This window comes from Octopus bimaculoides, chromosome 15, assembly GCF_046866305.1.
Source record: "Octopus bimaculoides isolate indiv1 chromosome 15, ASM4686630v1, whole genome shotgun sequence".
In the NCBI taxonomy this organism is placed as follows: domain Eukaryota; kingdom Metazoa; phylum Mollusca; class Cephalopoda; order Octopoda; family Octopodidae; genus Octopus; species Octopus bimaculoides.
In genome coordinates, this window is record NC_142942.1 from 46,235,620 (window position 1) to 46,255,277 (window position 19,658).

The window sequence follows — 19,658 nt, forward strand, 5'->3', positions numbered from 1 at the left end:
TTCCTTCCTTTATAGTCCCAGGACAATCAAAGGCTAATGAGTGAATCTGCTGGCCAGAAACTGATAGAAGCTTGTTGTGTGTATGTGTGTGTGACAGAAGCTTGTGTGTTCACACACGCACACATGTATTTGTGCTTCTCCAAAATTTGTTGAGCTACAAGCAGTAATGTTGTCATCTCCCTTGTCAACAAATCATTTGCAGGTTGTTTGCCTTCAGAGATATGAGGAATAATTGATCCCTTGCTTGAAAAGTGGGTAAGGGTTAGTGACCGGAACAGCATGCACTTTAAAACGATGCGTCAATAATATACCCTTCTAACCCATGCTAGCATGGTAAAATGGATGTAAAAATGAAATAGAAAGAAAATAATATATATCTACTAAAATCTTTTGAATATGTTACTCAAGTATGGTTGTAATCCAAATGCTGCAACTAGTAAAAAAATATTACATATGTCATTATCATCATTGTAAAATCCTCTTCTGAATGCTAGCATTGGCCACACAGAATTACTTGAGGCATATTTTCTACACCCAGATGCCCTTCCTGTTGCCAACCCTCACTTGTTTCCAAGGAGAGTAATATTCTCTCACTGCACTAGTTTTCATAGAAGACACTACCTGTATGTTGATGACACTCATTTACAATTTTTGTGTGATGTCAAGTCAAGAAGATTATTCACACGATATATATATATATATATCATCATCATCATCGTCGTCGTTGTTTAACGTCCACTTTCCATACTAGCATGGGTTGGACGATTTGACTGAGGACTGGTGAAAGGTATATTATTGACGCATCGTTTTAAAGTGCATGCTGTTCCGGTCACTAACCCTACACCAGGCTCCAATCTGATTTGGCAGAATTTCTACAGCTGGATGCCCTTCCTAATGCCAACCACTCCGAGAGCACAGTAGGTGCTTTTACGTGCCACCGGCACGAAGGCCAGTCAGGAGGTACTGGCAACGGCCACGCTCAAAATGGTGTATTTTACGTGCCACCTGCACAGGAGCCAGTCCAGCAGCACTGGCAATGAACTCGCTCGAATGTCTTTTCACATGATTTGGAAATTAACCTCTTAACAACTCAGCCATACCTGAGCATATATATATATATATATATATATATATATGCATGTCTGTATGGGGTCTGATAAAAAAAAAATATCAGGACTGGAGCTATAAAAAGAAAACTGCAACACATATCCATTCAGCATTTAATCTCCTTTAAAACAATCTCCTTCTGAAGCCACACACATTATCCAGTGCATTCTTGGAACTCCTTTTTTGGGATAGCAAACAGCTGCCTTGTCACATTCTCTTGAATTTCTTCAATGTCATGAAATCTTGTTTGGGGTCTTCCATTGCAAAGACTGAGCCTTGGTCTTGGAGTCATAGCCATAGACCCACAATTCATCACCTGTTATGACCATTTTCAAGAAGTTTCATCTTCCTCAACACAGTCAAGGAAATCTTGCTCAGCTGAAACCTGATCTTCTCTTTGAAATGACCACACTTTACTTCCAAGCGCTGCTATAAACAACAGAAGTGGGTGAGAACTTTATAACCGAGTGTGCATGCACAACAGGGTTCAAGATCAATTTGTGCCTAATAGCTCCACTCTACATACTTTAGTTCCGTTACCATAGCAACAATCCTGATAACTTTTTTGATCAGACTTCATATGTGTGTATGTGGTACACTCTGTACAAGATGATAAGGATAGGAAGGACAACAGACAGTAGAAATCCTGGCAAACATGGACTGGAATGTAGAAGCAAAATCTATGTCTCTACAAGCCTGCTCACCATCGGTGAGGGTTGTAACTGCAAATTCTTCCTCACATAGGACAACTTGTTTAATACCAGTGGCATGATAAAATACTTCCAATACGCTATAAGATATATGCAATGACCATAGTTGATTACTTTTTCTCTGTTGCTGTGTCTGCAAGACAACATGAGCTATAACAATGTGTTGCGTTTGTCCCACTTTCGATAAACAGACATATATTGTGGTAATGATGACTAAATACACAACAATAGAATTGGCTGTTGTATGTCAGATGATAAAGGACTGCAACAAGTGATGATGTGCTATGAGATCCACCCAGTCTTGTAACTGTGTGTGTGTGTGTGTGTGTGTGTGTGTGTGTGCACTCTTGCTAGAAAATTTTAACAAAAAAAGAGACCATGCATCCTTGCATTGTGTTAACCCTTGAGACTAATAATATACCATTGTATTTTACAGTCTAGCTTTAGAAATTTGCTCCTGCTTCCATATGTGTGTGTATATTTGTATGTGTGTGTATACATGTTTTTATGCACATGCATGTAATTTAACAAAATGTCACATATTTTATTCAACGCAAATAAATACAAAAATAGAATTTTGGGTGTTGTTTTTCCATGAGAGAATAAAACAGGGAGAAAATTAAACGCATACACACACACACACACACTGTTGTATTATTTCCATTCATGGTTTCTTTTGTTTTTTCTGTCTTTTTTTTTTTTTTTTTTTTTTGGATAAATTCTTTTGTGCTGAACAATGTTTAATCCTAATTAGCTTTATCCTTATTAGGAAACACTAACATGATAATCAAATGATGTGCAAGTCAGACTTCTGGAGACACACCCACCTTCATTAGAACCAAACATACCTGGCAAGTCTTAGATACTTTATAACTAAACTTACAGTTAGGTTTTTAGGAGATGTTAAAGATAGACACTCATTGGAATTGGTACATTAGTGAAAGTCATGTGAATGCTAAAAGTGGATTGGAACTACAAAATGAAGTGTTGTAGATGAGATGAAGAAATGTCAAATATTTAAGGCAGGGTCCTTCATCAAGTATTCCAAAGTTGCACATTTTTCTCTCTTACAAGTTCCCATTTCCCACACCTTTCATCCCTTCTTGTCCTTATAATTTGGGATGGCCCTCCACCAGACTCTCTTTACTCAATGCACCTCATTACCCTTACCGCTCTGTTCCTCCCTCTTTTACTAACCACTAATCTCTTCCTCTCACTGCCACCCCACCCACCCCAGTTCTTTCAATATGCTCTCCCCTAATAGTGTCTACTCTGTTTCTTCTCCACTAAAAACTGGCTAAACTTTGCAAATGGATGTGTAAAGAAACCCAGCCTGTATATATATTTGTGCCTGCATGGGTGTATTTGTATATCTTTGTTTTGACATCACAGAGTAGTTGTAAATGAATATCACCCTCATACAAGCAGTGTCGTTCGTTGTCAATCTTCTCTGAAAATATGATTGGCCATGGGGAAATATTACCTTACTTGCAAACAGGTGAGGGTTCACAACTGGAAGGGCATCTGGTTGTCCTATTTATTTTTTTTTTGCTTGTTTCAGGCATTAAACTGTGGCCATGCTGGGGCACTTCCTTAAAGAATTTTTAGTCAAACTGACCTCAGTACACTTATTTTTTTTAAAGCCTGGTACTTATTCTATCGGTCTCTTTTGCTGAACTGTTGAGTTACAGGGAGGTAAACAAACCAACAGCACTTGTCAAGCAGTCGTGGGAGACAAACACAGACACAAAGACACACACACAAACATACATAAATACACATATGTATATGACTGATTTCTTTCAGTTCTCCCCTATCAAATCTACTCACAAGTCTTTGGTTTGCCCAAGTTGTCACGCCTTGGAACTGAGCCTTGAACCACATGGTTGGGAAGCAAACTTCTTATCACACAGCCATATATGATTCTTGCTAGTATGGAAAACTAGATGTTAAAATGATAGTAATGCCGATGTTCAGCTTTAAACACCTGGTTTCTGTGCAGGCAGTCAAACATTTTATCCGCTTGGCTATTCTGTATTTATTTCCACATGACAAGACATGTTTTCATGGATGACTGGAAACCAACAACACCATAGTGATGCTCATTTACAAGTATCACATGATGTCAATGCACACACACACATACACACATACACACGCAAGGGTCTTCTTTAGTTTCCATCTCCAAAATCTACTCACAAGGCTTTTGTCACAGAAGGGGACAATTTGCCTAAGATGCTGTGTAGTGCGATTGAACCTGTAACCATGTGATTGGGAAGCAAACTTCTTAACTACATATCTGGGCCTCCACCTCACATGGAACAAAATGAAAAAAAACCCTCTTATTCCACATTGCTTCAAGTTCTCCAAGCTGTTAGAAATAGGTAGATGATCTGAAAAGGTTACTTATGATAGACTGTCTTATCCAGAGATGAGATATCTTTTATCCATTTTAACACTTTGGCACCTGATCAAAGCACCAGCTCCTTGAGCTTTACAAGACATTTAGAATTTTTGCCTTTTCTGGTTTTTACAATCTCATGTGTATCTTTGTCTTTTGCCTCATTTTCACTCTCTTCACTTTCTTTTCTCTTTTAATTCTCCACTCACTGATGGGTTACTGTGATATTTTGGGCAACCATCAGTCACTGACACCCATTAGCAACTGAATATATCAATTTAACAACCTATATATATATATAATCAATTCACAAATGAAAGGAAGAAAATAGCTTTTACATACAAAGTGCAATTATATATATATGAAACATCCCTGGTGTTAAGAGAAAAGTTGCAATCCTGAAAATCTTGCTGTTGGCTGGTTTTCCATAACATGAAATGTATTTTCTTATCATCCACTTCCATGTTAGATAAGAAGTCAAAGAGACAAAAAAATATCATATTCTGTTATGGCACTTGAGGTTGATGCGAGATTTTCATGAACCCATTGTTTTCATAATGTAGAGGGATATCTGTGTGTGTGTGCATGTTCATTATCATTACATATATATATACACACACACCTGCATCGGTTGTCAAGCGAGGGCTGGGGGACAAACACAGACACACAAACATATACATACATACATACACACACACACACACATGCATACACACACACACACACACAGAGAGAAAGACGGGCTTCTTTCAATTTCCTTCTCCCAAATCCACTCACAAGGCTTTGGTCGGCCCGAGGCTATAGTAGAAGACATTTGCTCAATGTACCACACAGTGGGACTGAACCCAGAGTTATGTGGTTGGTAAGCAACCTACTTACCACACAGCCACATAAATTTTTTTTTTTTTTTCATCTATTCAAAACAGATTTTTGTTTCCTAACAACGTTGCTGCAACTGCAGGGTGAAGTACTCTGAGTAGTGACTCATACTTATTAGGCTTTGCATCAATATTGCTATTCTACTCTATCCAGAATTATTGAGTACCTTTTTCTATGTAGTTTACACAAGTGTGAAATTACCATACTTTATTTGTATGTGTATGTGGTGTAGCATATGTTTGAAATGTTGAAAATTGATAACAAGCAAGTTTGAATTAGGGGGGAAAAAACTCCAAAAAAAAGTTACATATTTTTTTACTAAGAAACAGAAAGCTGGCATCTGAAATATTCAAGAGATAGATGAACATAGATAGCCATACATATAGATGAGAGACAGCAGGGGACACGCAGCAAGATTTTAAACTGGACACCAACAGATTTATTGGGAAGATTAAAAACCAATCAGTAATTTACACCAAAAATTCTATCCTTAAATCAATTTGAATTAACTAACCTGACTCTGTAGATTATTGAAAGCACTGGTCAATATTATATAGTCTGTGATGGGGTATCAATGTTACCCATTAATTCAGCTAAATGATTGTATTTGAAATGATGAGACAGTGGGGTGGTGTAGAATGAAGCTAACAAACCACTAATAAGTACTACAATATAGTATGAGGGACCAGAGAAGTGATGAGTGAGTCTGGAGTGCCTATGTGGCATCTCACCAGTTTGTTTTAACCATTTAGCATTCAGATTACTGTGTGAAATGCAATGTTAATTTATTCACATTGTTTTGAATTAATCATACATTATCTTGTGGCTTTGAAGGCAGTGAGCTGGTAGAAATCTTAGCACGCCAGGCGAAATGCTTAGTGGTATCTCATCTGTCTTTACGTTCTGAGTTCAAATTCCACCAAGGTCATCTTTGCTTTTCAGGGTCGATAAATTAAGTACCAGTTGCGTACTGGGGTGATCTAATCAAAAATTTCGAGCCTTATTCCAAGAGTAGAAAAGATTATCTTGTAGCTTTGAGATTCTAGTGATGTGATTGTTTATTTTTAGAATGACATTGTGGGGTAAGTGTGAGAGACCAGTTCTGGTCAGTTTGAGCATAAAACAGTTAAAATATTTGGGTTGGATATGGCCTGTTTAAATGCTGAAGGGTTAAAGAGTAGAAATCACAATAGTAGTAGTAGTAGTAGTAGCAGTAGTATAAGAAACAGAGATGAGACATAGCATAATTGTGAATTTTTAAAGGTGCTTGTGACTATATGCTAATCAAAATAGTCTCTGTTTGCATTTAGTCTAGAATGTGTGTGTGGAAGTAGTTTTCTGTTGTGGGTTTCACATGAGCTGTTCCTGGGAGATGAAAACTTTTCTGGCTCTAAAGTGAAAGGCCAGTCTTTTGTTATGATAACGATGGTGGTGATGATGACAATAGCAATCAATGCTCAGCCTCACTCTTTAGCTATCATTCGACTGACATTATCCACACATACTCACCACTGATGTAGTCTTCACTATTGAACTACTGTTTAAAACTTAGCTTTGTCTAAAAGCTATGGGCTGGAGATTTTCTTTGTTCAACTGTTTGTTAGCCTGGTTATAGAACACACACACCATGTTTCTGCATGTTGTAAGAGGCAAATAAAAGGGTTGGTTATAAGAAGGGCATCTGGCTGTAACAACACAATGCTTCAGAAAAACTATCCAATCCATAGTCCAAATTTACAGAAAACAAAAGACAGACAAGTGAGGGGACAATAAGCAGGTGTATTAGTTTGATGCTCAGGAAGAACCGAAAAGTTCTCCACATTTTGAGCCTATGCTCTTCAACAAAAAGGATTGAGAGGAAAAAATTGGAGAGAGAATAAAGAAAAAAAAAATCAGAGAGAGCAAAATGTGTAGGAATTAACAGTTCAACATGATGAAATAATCCATGTCAGCATGGAATACTGACTGTAAAATACCTGATAATGATTGATGATATCCATTATCACATGAATATATCATGGAAATTTATCCTGGTTTTTTTTTTTATATTCCAATTTTTTTTTCCCTATCTTGAATTCCTTCTATAACAATGTTTCTTTTGTTTTCTTCTCTTCAGTTTCTTCATAAAAAACCTACTAGCCCAACCAGAGAACCTCAGGCCAAAACATCCGGTTAGTTCAGTGATGGATATCACTTCTTTATATCTTTCTTTTATAAATGAGGACCATGACGAATTGTATATGAACAATGAAGGGAAAGTCTTTGAAGGGATGTTTCATCAATGAGGACTATGATGTGGTTCTCATAAACTGGTCACATATAAAACACCCGTGCTGGTGCCATGTAACAAGCACTCAATACACTCTGTAAAGTGGCTGGCATTAGGAAGGGCATCCAGCTGTAGAAACCAAGCCAAAACAGACGATGGAGCCTGGTGAGGCCCCTGGCTTTGCCAGCTCCTGTCAAGCCATCTAGCCCATGCAGCATGGAAAATGGATGTTAAATGATGATGATGATGATGTTCCCCACTGCTTTTGGAGACTTTGTTGTAGTATTCCCATATATGTATGTCAGTTACTAGCATTATGTATTTTTTCAGAACAAATGCTATTTTTTTCATGTTTGTAAAGATGTGTGTGTATGTCTGTATACACGTGTGTGTGTGTGTGGTGTATTTTGTTATGTAAGATGCCTTACTCTGTGTCTCTGTCTCCCCCTCTCTTTTGCTTGTGTATTTTCAATATAACTAAATGAAATATTACTTTTATGCAATTTTTGAAATTCATGCTAAGAACAGTTGCTGCTCTTTTTTTTTTTTTTTTTTTTTTGCCTTTGCAAGTTTACTTCCATCTGTTTTACTAACACACGCATGAACACACATAAATGCTTACATAGCTTTCACACGCTCGCATGCGCGCACAATGTATTCTTTCCCCCCTTTTCTTGCAGACTCTTTTTAACAAGTACAAGTCCTTTCCCAACATATTTTCATCTCCCCCTCCCATTCTCTTTCTCCCCTCTGCCCTTCTTCTCCCTCTTTCAACTTCATCCTCTTTCTCTCCTACTCCTCCCTACCCATCCTGACTTTCTCCTCCTCTGCCCTACACTGTTGTCGCCAACTACTTGTGCAAATTGTAGATGTAAAACTAGACTTTATGATGTCACTACCACTGCCTCCTACCCCTGACACCCCTTAACTTTTGGAGTTTCCTCCCCACCCCCAGAAATGTTTTAGCTAAAAGCTGAATCTGTAATCATGGAACCATTTCATTCCATTAGCCCCACACTCCACTGGTTCCCTGGGAACTTACCAATTGTGCCACATCGAATAATTTTAAGGATTACAATTGATTCTCACTCAACATTTTAGCCAACTCTGGTCAGCTGAAGTCCAGACTTGTTTTGTAATCCCTGTTCAGTTTGAATCAAACAAACTTATGTTCAAAAGCACTCCAGCCTTGACCATCCCATCATTTTTATTCAGACTGTATATCCAAAGCATTACTATAGCCTATGTCAGCTTTTCTTTTTGTGTTTAAGATGATAGGATGTGATTATGAGTGAGATTTGACTGTTATTTCCAGTGAGTTGCAAGCACATAGACATTCCTTTCCTCAATGATTTATTTCATGATTAAGAGTATGGGTTTTCCAGATCCTTAATTTTGTATTTTTGTGCTTCTAACCATCATCCTCTTATCTGATCTCTGACCAGCTTTTAAGTACCATGTTGTCTATGTATATCTATCATGTTATTTGGCACAGTTTGAACTTATATATATGTTTGTAAAGATGTTTATGTATGTCAAAGTGTGTATGTGTGTGTGTTTATATATATATTCAGGGCTGGACAAAATAATGGAAACACCTTAGAATTTCAAACAAATTTATTTTGATATGGGATAGGACCACCTTTGGCAGTAATTACAGCTTCAATTCTACAAGGTATGGACTCGTACAAAGTTTGAATTGTTTCCAAAGGAACTTTTGTCCATTCTTCAGCTAAAACAGAAGCATATAAAGGATGATCTCAAGACACTGAGCCTTACAAAGGGGATGACAAAGGACTGAGATATCTGGTACCTTGCTGCACTCAAGAAGACCTGTCCATTACAGCAGAACTGGTGCCCCATAAAAAGCACCCAATACACTCTGTGGGGTGGTTGACATTAGGTAGGGCATCCAACCATAGAAACCATGCCAGATAAGACAATGAAGCCTGGTGTGGGTCCTGGCCTTAGCAGCTCCGGTCAAACCATCCAATCCATGCCAGCATGGAAAACAGACACTAAATGATGATGATAAATATTTACATTGGACTGCTTTTAGTTTCCATCTCCCAAACCCACTCGCAAGGTTTTGCTTGGCCCGAGTCTATAGCAGAAGACACTTGTCCAAGGTGCCACTCAGTGGGACTGAACCCCAAATCTCGAAATTGGAAAGCAAACTTCTTAGCCAAACAGCCATACCTGTGTGTGTGTATGTCTTTTTACATGTTTCTGTCTTTCTGTTTGTGAACATCTGTAAATTAAAGAGTATTTGTTACCATTTACCTCTCTATATATATTTACCCCATCATCATTGTTTCAGCATCTGCTTTTCCATGCATACATGGAAATGGTTCGTCAAGGCACACATTCTACAGCAGTATGTTCCCTTGTCACCAAATTTCCCCTGTTTCTAAGCAAGGTGATATTTTCCCTAGTTTAGATATGTTCCCACAGGAGATTTCAAATTACAAACTGCGCTAGTGGAAGTATTACTTCGGTGGATAAAAGAAAATGATACACATGGCTGTGTGGTCAAGAAACTTTCTTTGCAACAATGAAATTTTGGGATCATTTCCATACATGGCAATTTGGACAAGTGTCCTTGTGAGTAAATTTGGTAAGTGGAAACTGAAAGAAGCTTGTTTTGTGTGTGTGTGTGTGTGTGTATATAAATATATTTATGTATATATATATATATCACAGGCATGTGTGTACATGTGTATCTTAATGGATCAACAAGAGTCTGATAGAATAAGTAGTGAGATTTAAAAAAAAAAAAAAAAGTACTAGGGTCAATTCATTTGACTAAAAATTCTTCAAGGTGATGCTCCAGCATGGCTGCTGTCTAATGACTGAAACAAGTAAAAGAATATATGTGTGTGTGTGTGTGTGTGTGTGTGTGTGTGCGCCCCTGTTTTGACATCACATGTTGGGATAGTTGTAAATGAACATCGTCATACAAGCAATGTCGTCTCCTGTCAAGCACGTCTGACCATGGGGAAATATTACCTTATTTGGAAACGTGTGATGGTTGACAACAGGAAAGGCAGCCAGCTGTAGAAAATCTACCCCAACAAATCTCATTTGACCCTTGTAAGCATGGAAAAGTGGATGTTTAAAAAAGTAATCTTTCACATGTGAATTTAGTACATTTATTCCAGTGTGTGTGTGTGTGTGTGTGATTGTGTGCACATTTCAGTGCAGTGACTGACAGACATGCCAGTCCTAGAACAGAAGCTGTTTAGGAAATGTACACCAAGTGTATATGCTGCCACCCCTATATATATTCATTGTACAAATTTACTCTGCTATGTTAACTCCTGATAGCCACACCCAAACAAACATGTCTGCACAATTCTTCTAATGCTTCTCATTAGAGTCTCAAATGTCTCTGTTAAATATTGAAATTCATATACACATGTTTATTTATTATGTATAATCATTTCCTTAAAAGAAGCCATGTAGCCTCTCTGTATGACTTGACCCCCATGAAATAGACTGTGTAGAAGTATCTGGAAGATTTAGAAATATGAGATATGCGTTAGGATTCCAGACATGAGAAAGCCATACCAGCAAAGAGAATAACCGTATTTACTTGTGTATAATGCAAGAAATTTAATACAAAGCAACAGTGTCTAAAAGAAAGAGGTAGCATTATACTGGTGCTTAGAAAAAGAAGAAAAAAAACAAGGATAAAATATGTTAATGACTTTAGGTGCAAAATATGACTGTGGTGTTGCTGCTCATATTCACCATTATAATCATCATCATCATCATCATTTTACATTTGTTTTGTTTTTTTTACTGGCAAAGTTTGGGTGGGTCACCACAGTTTGAGACATTTCTTATTGGATTGGAAGCTACTGCTCCTAAAAACTGGTAATCTTTATCATATTTTTCTAAGATGGCAAACTGGCAAAATCGTTAGCATGCTGAGCAAAATGCTTAGTGGCATTTCATCTGTCTTTTATGTTCTGAGTTCAAATTCTGCCAGAGTCGGCTTTACTTTTCATCCATTTGAGGGTTAATAAAATAAGTATCAGTTGAGTCTTGGGGTCAGTGTGATCAACTTAACCCATTCCTCAAAACTGCTGGCCTTGTGCCAAAATTTGAAACAAAAGACGAAGACAGGTGAGAGAACAACAAGCAGGTGTATTAGTTTAACACTCAGGAAGAATGGAAAAGTCTTTGACATTTCAAGCCTATGCTCTTTGACAAAGGATTAAGAGGGGAAAAAATGGAGAGAGAATGAGAAAAAATGTGTAAGGATTAACAGTTCAACATGATATATATATATATATATATATATGGCAGGCTTCTTTCAGTTTCTATCTACAAAATCCACTCACAAGGCTTTGGTTGGCCTGAGGCTATAGTAGAAGACACTTGCCCAAGATGCTATTCAGTGGGACTAAACCTGGAACCATGTGGTTGAGAAGCAAACATCTTGTCACACCTGCACCTATATCTATCTTTTTTTTTTTTAAGATGGTAGGGTGTTATTTGGGGGAATTTGGCTGCCATTTCTAATGTTTTGAGTGACCACTTATCAGCTCATACCAGTAACCTACTGAAATGTAGATTAATTGACCCCATTCCTGTCTCTTCTCTCCAAAATTTTGCTTTGTGTCTTTACGCCAGCAATCAATATTATTAATAATTTCGTTAATATTCATCATGAATTAATTAATTTTTCACCATTGATAGAAAAAGAAACAAAAACAAAATATCGCAACATGGTTAGTTAATGATTTCTTTAATAATAATAATAATAATAATAATAATAATAATAATGAGCACAAAAATTATTTTAATAAAACAAAAATTTGAGAGGAAATTGATATTCAATTTCAAACTTTAAACCAGATAAAATAATCTATATTTTTGTAAAAACCTTTATAAATTTGAAATAATCTTGATGATAGAATTGCTTTAACGACTTAATGAAGTTGATGAATAATGTGGAGCTCTGTTTTAGAGGTGTTTTGATGCTAATGTTGTTGTTGCTGTTGTTTTTAATAATTATGGGTGAACTCATGATGGAATGATTTTGTAAATTTGGACATTCCATAGAATGCTGTAGCATGTAAACAACAGCCAAATCTCTCTACTGTCTTTTAATAAAGGAAGGACACATGGGATAATATAGTCCTAGATAACCCTATCATCATTATTGTCTTACATCTACCTCTCCATGCTGGCATGGTTGGGATGGTTTTTCTGAGGCAGTGTTTGACGGCCAAATTCCCTTCCAGCCACCAGTCCTTTCAGTTGCCTCATCATGGTGAGCTTGTTCTAAAACTGGGATGTATTGTGTCTGCAAAAAGTTGGGATGGTCACTGTTAGAATGCATTTGATTGCGAGTCTGCTGGACCAGGGACTGGTCTGGAAAGGGACTAAAACAACAACAACCCCTACAATAATGTAAATTAACATTAACCCTTTAGCATATAAGCTGGCCATATCTGGCCCAAATATTTTACATGTTTTATATATGCAAACCAGCCAGATTTGGCCTCTCATAGCTACCCTACAATGTCATTCTAAAAACAAACAATCACATCATTGAAATCTCAAAGCTATGAGATACTGTGAATAAATAAGCATTACATTTGATAGTAATCTGAATGCTAAAGGGTTAAAAGAAATCATGTGGTTGGTGTTAGGAAGGGCATCCAGCTGTAGAAACTCTGTCAAATCAGATTGGAGCCTGGTGTCGCCACCTTGTCCACCAGTCCTCAGTCAAATCATCCAACCCATGCTAGCATGGAAAGCGGACGTTAAACGACAATGATGATGATGTTAACAAGTGATTTCAACTGTGTAGCTGTCCATTGCAGCTGTTGATCCAATGTGTTGAGACTACTTGGGTAGCCACTTCCTTTCTCCCATACATTCAGCAACCTCTCATACGGACATTACCATATCTTTCCCCGGAATCACTGAGGGCCGGTACACTATTCACCAACATCTTTAGTCACTCTCATACATTGCTTAGTAATCTAGAATACTTCCTCACATTACAGAACATTGGGAAACCTCTTGCTTTCAGTTTCTTTCATTGCTGAGTATACCTGATGTACAGCTTACTTTTTGCTACCTAATATTGTTTCTTTATCAACCCCTATTTCTTCCATTTTCTCCAGGGTTGTCTCTGAGGTTTTTTTTTTTATCTCTATCTGCAGTACCATTTTACCACCATTGCAGGAACCTTGCTATGGTAACTCCTATTTGTTTTCCAGATTATGTTTCTTATTTCTTTATTGCCCACAAGGGGCTAAACATAGAGGGGACAAACAAAGGGATTAAGACGATTACATCGATCCCCAGTGCGTAACTGGTACTTAATTTATCGACCCTGAAAGGATGAAAGGCAAAGTCAACCTCGGCGGAATTTGAACTCAGAATGTAACGGCAGACGAAATACCGCTAAGCATTTCGTCCGGCGTGCTAACGTTTCTGCCAGTTCGCCGCCTTTCCAGATTATGTTTCTGTCTGCTCCTCATCATTATCAGTATCATGATGGTTCCTAATATAGGCACAAGGTCTGAAATTTGGTGGGAGGTGACCCCAATACTTGACTGTTGCTTTGTTTTATCAAGCCCAAAAGGAGGCAACCTCTATAGTTCTAGTGCTAAGGGAAAAAAAAAAAAAAATAGCCAGCACACTTTGTAAAGTGGTTGGTGTTAGAAAAGGCATCCAGCCATAGAAACCATACCAAAGATGACATTGGAGCAAATAGCAGCCCTCGAACCCAATGGATCCTGTTGAACCCTACAATCAGCATAAGATGATGATGATGATGATTACAATATTTAGCTTGCTTGTCTTTTATTTCTACCACCCTGAAAGAAAAGAAAGAAAAAAAAAAAGATTCTGATCTGCAAAATGCTTTTTATATTTTTTTAAATTAAAATTGATATTTCATCTTTCACATAATAAAAATCTGTAATTTTTCACAACTTGCAACCTTACACAAATTTTGAAATTCATATATTGATTCGAAATTAGAATAATTTTGAGTTCACCGTTTTAAATTGCTTGTGTATTTCCAATACTTATGCTATAATCTAATTTCTCACAAGAGAGGAAAATTTACTGTTGTTCTTCTTTCTCTTGCAACAAAACTCTCCTGTCGTCTTTAGTGCACTGAAAGTACTTTAGTACAAACAGTACTTAGATAAAAGCCATTTATCAGCTTCTTCTTTCAACAGTGCAGTACATTTGAGCTGGGTTCGACAGCTCCAGCTTTTCCTAACTAATCACTTTATCTCTCCCACTTGTTTCAACTGGTATATTTTAGTAATGGAGTTGATGACCTTAGTAACTAGATTCAGGGCTGTTGTTGGGCAACACTCTTCTGATTTCTCTCTCTCTATCTCTCTTTCGTATACATATATATATATATGTTTGTGTGTGTGTGTATATGTATGTATGTGTGTGTGTATATATATTTATATGTATATATATATATGTGCATAAATACATACGTATATGTACATACTTACATCTATACGTATATATATATATATATATGCGAGTAAAAATAAATACAAAAAAGGGGGGGGTTGTATGATTGTGTATAGAGGAATATATTATTTTGTTTAAAAGAGTTCCAACACTGTCTGTTTTTTATGTTTTATTTATATTCCTGCAGAACGAATGTGGGGTATAGAATATGGAATATATAATATAATATACAATATATAATATAAAATAAAAGTGGAAATGGATGGCACCATGAAATAAAGTATTGAATGTAGATGAAATATTGAGTGTTCAATATAAAGGATCAAATATATAAATATAAATATATATATATATATAAATATATATATATATATATATATATATATATATATATATACATATATATATATATATATATATATATATGCATGTGTGGGCACAGGACGTCATGAAACGTACAACAAAAATGTACAAAGCAAGCATGAGTACATGGAACATGAACTATTCTTTCAAACAACGAAAGACTCAAATGGAAAACAAAACAAACAACATAAAGAACGACCCTTCATCAGTTGTTGGCTGTTTTTCTAGTCTCGTATTTCAAGCATTTAACAACGCTATACGCTTTCGATAAATCAGTTGCTCCCACAAAGCGAATTAAATAAAATTGGGGATTTTGCAGAGGGTCAAAATAGGTAACACAAACAGGACAGTGAAAGCAAACAGGAAGGGCTCCTAAGCCTAAACGAGGTTGTGGTGGCGAACGCGTAAATCAAGCTAGGACAGGAGACAAACAAGAACACCTCTTCCTTGTTCCATCTACAACGGAAAGAAAGAAAAAAAGATGGCCCTGTAACTTAGTCTACTGGTCTCTTTTGCCAAACTGCTAAGTACCAGTCATTAAAAAAAGTACTGGGATCAATTCATTTGATTGAAGATTCTTCAAGGTGGTGCCCCAGCATGGCCACAGTCTAATGACTGAAGCAAGTATATATATATATATATGTGTGTGTGGAAACGGCTGTAGGGATAGAAAATTTCATTTTATATTCATTGGAATTTTTTCAAATAAACTGATGTCTATACATCAATTTCTCCATTTTCTTCTTTCTCATTCATATATATATATATATATATATATATATATATATATATATATAAAATATAGGCGCAGGAGTTGCTGTGTGGTAAGTAGCTTGCTTACCAGCCACATGGTTCCAGTTTCAGTCCCACTGCATGGCACCTTGGGCAAGTGTCTTCTGTATCCTCAGGCCGACCAAAGCTTTGAGTGGATTTGGTAAACGGAAACTGAAAGAAGCCTGTTGAACATATGTGTGTATTTGTGTAAGTACTAGGCTTACAAAGAATATGTTCTGGAGTCAGTTTGCTTGACTAAAGGTGGTGCTCCAGCATGGCCACAGTCAAATGTCTAAAGCAAATAGAAAAATAAAAGTTATATATATATATATAAGAGATACAGACAAATGTATGTTCCTCTTACAACTCTATTTTATGTCTGTTCATAGAGTTTTTGTATGTCTCTGACTGTACAATATCTAGAAGCACGCACACAATTCTCACTCAATGTCTGTTCATAATACCAAAAGTAACCAAGGCTGCTAAAAGCTCATTAGCAGTTAATTACTCTTGTTACTTGAGATGCAAAAAGTGCAGTGAAGTAAATAAGCTTACAACATCAGTTGACTTTGAGTTAGTATAATTTAACATTGATCATGTTTCATTCGGCAAGACATCCCACCCATGACTGTTCCATTTTTCTTTTTTTTTTTTTTTTACCAGACATAATACATCTAAAACTGCTTTATCCAATGTGTTCAATTTTTAAGATAGTAGGATGTAATTTCAAAGCTGTTTTGCTGCTATTTCTAGCAAGTGACAACATAGAGCAATGGTCTCCAACCATTTCACTACCAAGGACTCTGTATCTCCTCAAAGCACTTTTTTTGTCCCTCTTTCCTACATAAGCCTTTCTACCCTTGTGCAAAGTTACTCCCCTCAATACTGCATGCCACCCACCCAGTCCAGGAAGGGGTCTTGTGAGTTACTTGGTGACCCCCACTCATAGTGGTGGTGCCACGAAAAAAAGCACCCTAGGCATTAGGGAGGGCATCCAGTTATAGAAATCTTGCCAAAGCAGACAATGGAGCCCAACATAGCCCTCAGATTAGTTGAATCCTGTCAAACTGTCCAACCCATGCCAGCATGGAACACAGATGTTAAATGATTATGATGATGATGATAATGCCTCCTACTGAAATTAATTTTCCTGAAAGACCAACCCCAACAAGGTCTTGAAAGATCTGTCTACTCAACAAATTTCGAAATGAGCTTACGGCCCCCTGTCTTTGTGCACACCCTAGAGATCTGTGGGTTCCAGGTTAGGAATCAGGGCACCTTGATACACCTCAAACTTTTGGTTATTCACCTGGATTCATAGGTCTGCTGGATCGAGGTTGACCTGGGGTTAAACAGATGTAACAACCAGCCTGTGGTTTACAGGTTGAACAAAGAATCTCTACTCAGTCACTCATTCTGCTGAATACAAACATCAAATCACTCTTGAATCACACCTTCCCATCTTAATTACAGGAGGTTAGTGTAGTTTCCTGGTATCCATAAAAAGGTGTGATGGTCACGGTGGAAATATGTTTGATGATGCCTGTTATATTAGGTCTTGGCTACAGTTAAACAACAACAGCGGCCTCCTGAGAGACAGCTTAAAGCTTTTTAAAACAATGGGAAATAACATGGAAATCATGCTTGAAATTCTATAACATTAGAGCCTGTCTGTCTGTCTGTCTCTATGTCTGTATGTGTACAAGACTGATTTAATAATGATATGATACTAATTAAAATGAAGAATTACACAGATTTGGAATGTTTGAGTAATTAATCAGCACTTACCAAGTTTGGTTATTTATTCATATACACACACACACACACACACACACACACACACACACACACACACACACACACACACACACACACACACACACACACACACACACACACGCATACGTATATATAAACATATACAAAACAATTCTAAATTCCTTATAGCCATGTTCATCATTGCTGTGATTATTATCATCATCACTTTTATTATCATCATCACTTTTATTATCATCATCACTTTTATCATCATCATCACTTTTATCATCATCATCACTTTTATCATCATCATCACTTTTATCATCATCATCATCATCACTTTTATTATCATCATCATTAACTCTGCAGTGGTTATTTTTGTGTTATATTTATTTTTGCAAAAAAATATATAAATCATCATCAGGCGTAGGAGTGGCTGTGTGGTAAGTAGCTTGCTTACGAACCACATGGTTCCAGGTTCAGTCCCACTGCGTGGCACCTTGGGCAAGTGTCTTCCACTATAGCCTCGGGCCGACCAAAGCCTTGTGAGTGGATTTGGTAGACGGAAACTGAAAGAAGCCCGTCGTATGTATGTATGTGTGTCTGTTTATCCCCGCAACATCACTTGACATCCGGTGCTGGTGTGTTTATGCCCCCGTAACTTAGCGGTTCGGCAAAAGAGACCAATAGAATAAGTACTAGGCTTACAAAGAATAAGTCCTAGGGTCGATTTGCTCAACTAAAAGGCGGTGCTCCAGCATGGCCACAGTCAAATTACTGAAACAAGTAAAAGAGTAAAGAGTATCATCAAACATCCATATTCCATGCTGGCATGGGCTGGACAGTTTGACAGGATCCACTGTGTCCAAGGACTGCACTGTGCTCCAATGCTTGTTTTGGTCTCCTATTTATGGTTAGATGCCCTTCCTAACATCAACTACTTTACAGCCATGACCGGGTGCTTTTTTTCATACCACCTAGCTATTGAGGTTGCCATGTAGTTCACAGAACTACAAATCCTGTGGAGTGGGGTCAGTTTCATGCCAGTGGACAAGGGAATGATCTATGAGGAGGAGGTGTGGTAGTACAGGTTTTTGGAGAGGACCTGTGTGGTTACTAATATCTAGTAAGGGAAAAGGGTAAAGATCCCTGTTGGTCATGAATGACCATGAGATTGCACCTTGAAAGTTCCCCTCCGAGGCACAAGTCCAGGCAAATTTGTTTATGGAAGACCGGCAGTCACCCATGCATACTGGCCTACCCTCTCCATGCCTCCGATGTTATCCAAGGGAAAGGCAAAAACTGATACAGCTTGGCACCAGTGATGTCACAACTCATTTCAACAGCTGAGTGAACTGGAGCAACGTGAAATAAAGTGTCTTGCTCAAGAACACAACACCCAGCCTGTTCTATGAATCGAACTCACTACCTCATGATTGTGAGCCTGACACTCTAACCACTGAACCATGTACCTTCACACAGGGGAAGGAGAGGGAAAGAGAAAATGAAAAGTAGGAGTTACAAGAGATAGATCAAGGTGATAAAGTGCTTAGATGGCCCCAAGAGGCACAATGCAAGATTGTAGGCAAAGGGAAATGGGGGGGGAGGAGAAAGCAGACTGCAAGAATGGATATGGTTGAAAGGTGGGTGAGCAGGGAGCCATGTGTTGGGAAAGATAGAGGGATTCAAAAGAGTGGGGTTGAGGGAAAACAGCAGGGGATGATACAGCTGTCAGCTGGGTTAGAGGAGAACAAGAGTGAGGAATGACATAGCTGTAGTCTGCAGGAGCCAGTAATTTGTTCCATGCATCAGCTTGATAATGACAGTTATTTTTACAAAATTCTTTGTTGGTTTTGAGAGGCAATGGATTTCAACAGAAATATGGTGGCAAATGTGTTAACCCTTTAGTATTCAGATTATTCTGTTA

The 19,658-nt window shown here is 37.6% G+C and overlaps 1 protein-coding gene across 2 annotated transcripts in view; it reads left to right on the top strand.

Annotated features, from left to right (window-relative positions):
- The window catches only part of LOC106880847 (DET1 homolog), a 136,257-nt gene that overhangs the window by 23,616 nt on the left and 92,983 nt on the right, over window positions 1-19,658 (top strand). The window contains exon 2 of one of the 2 annotated variants that reach the window (XM_014930980.3): window positions 7,214-7,268. The exons of the other annotated variant lie outside the window; for it this stretch is intronic. The gene's annotated coding sequence lies outside the window, so the exon portion shown is untranslated. The remainder of the gene's footprint in view (window positions 1-7,213; window positions 7,269-19,658) is intronic. 2 annotated transcript variants of the gene reach the window in all.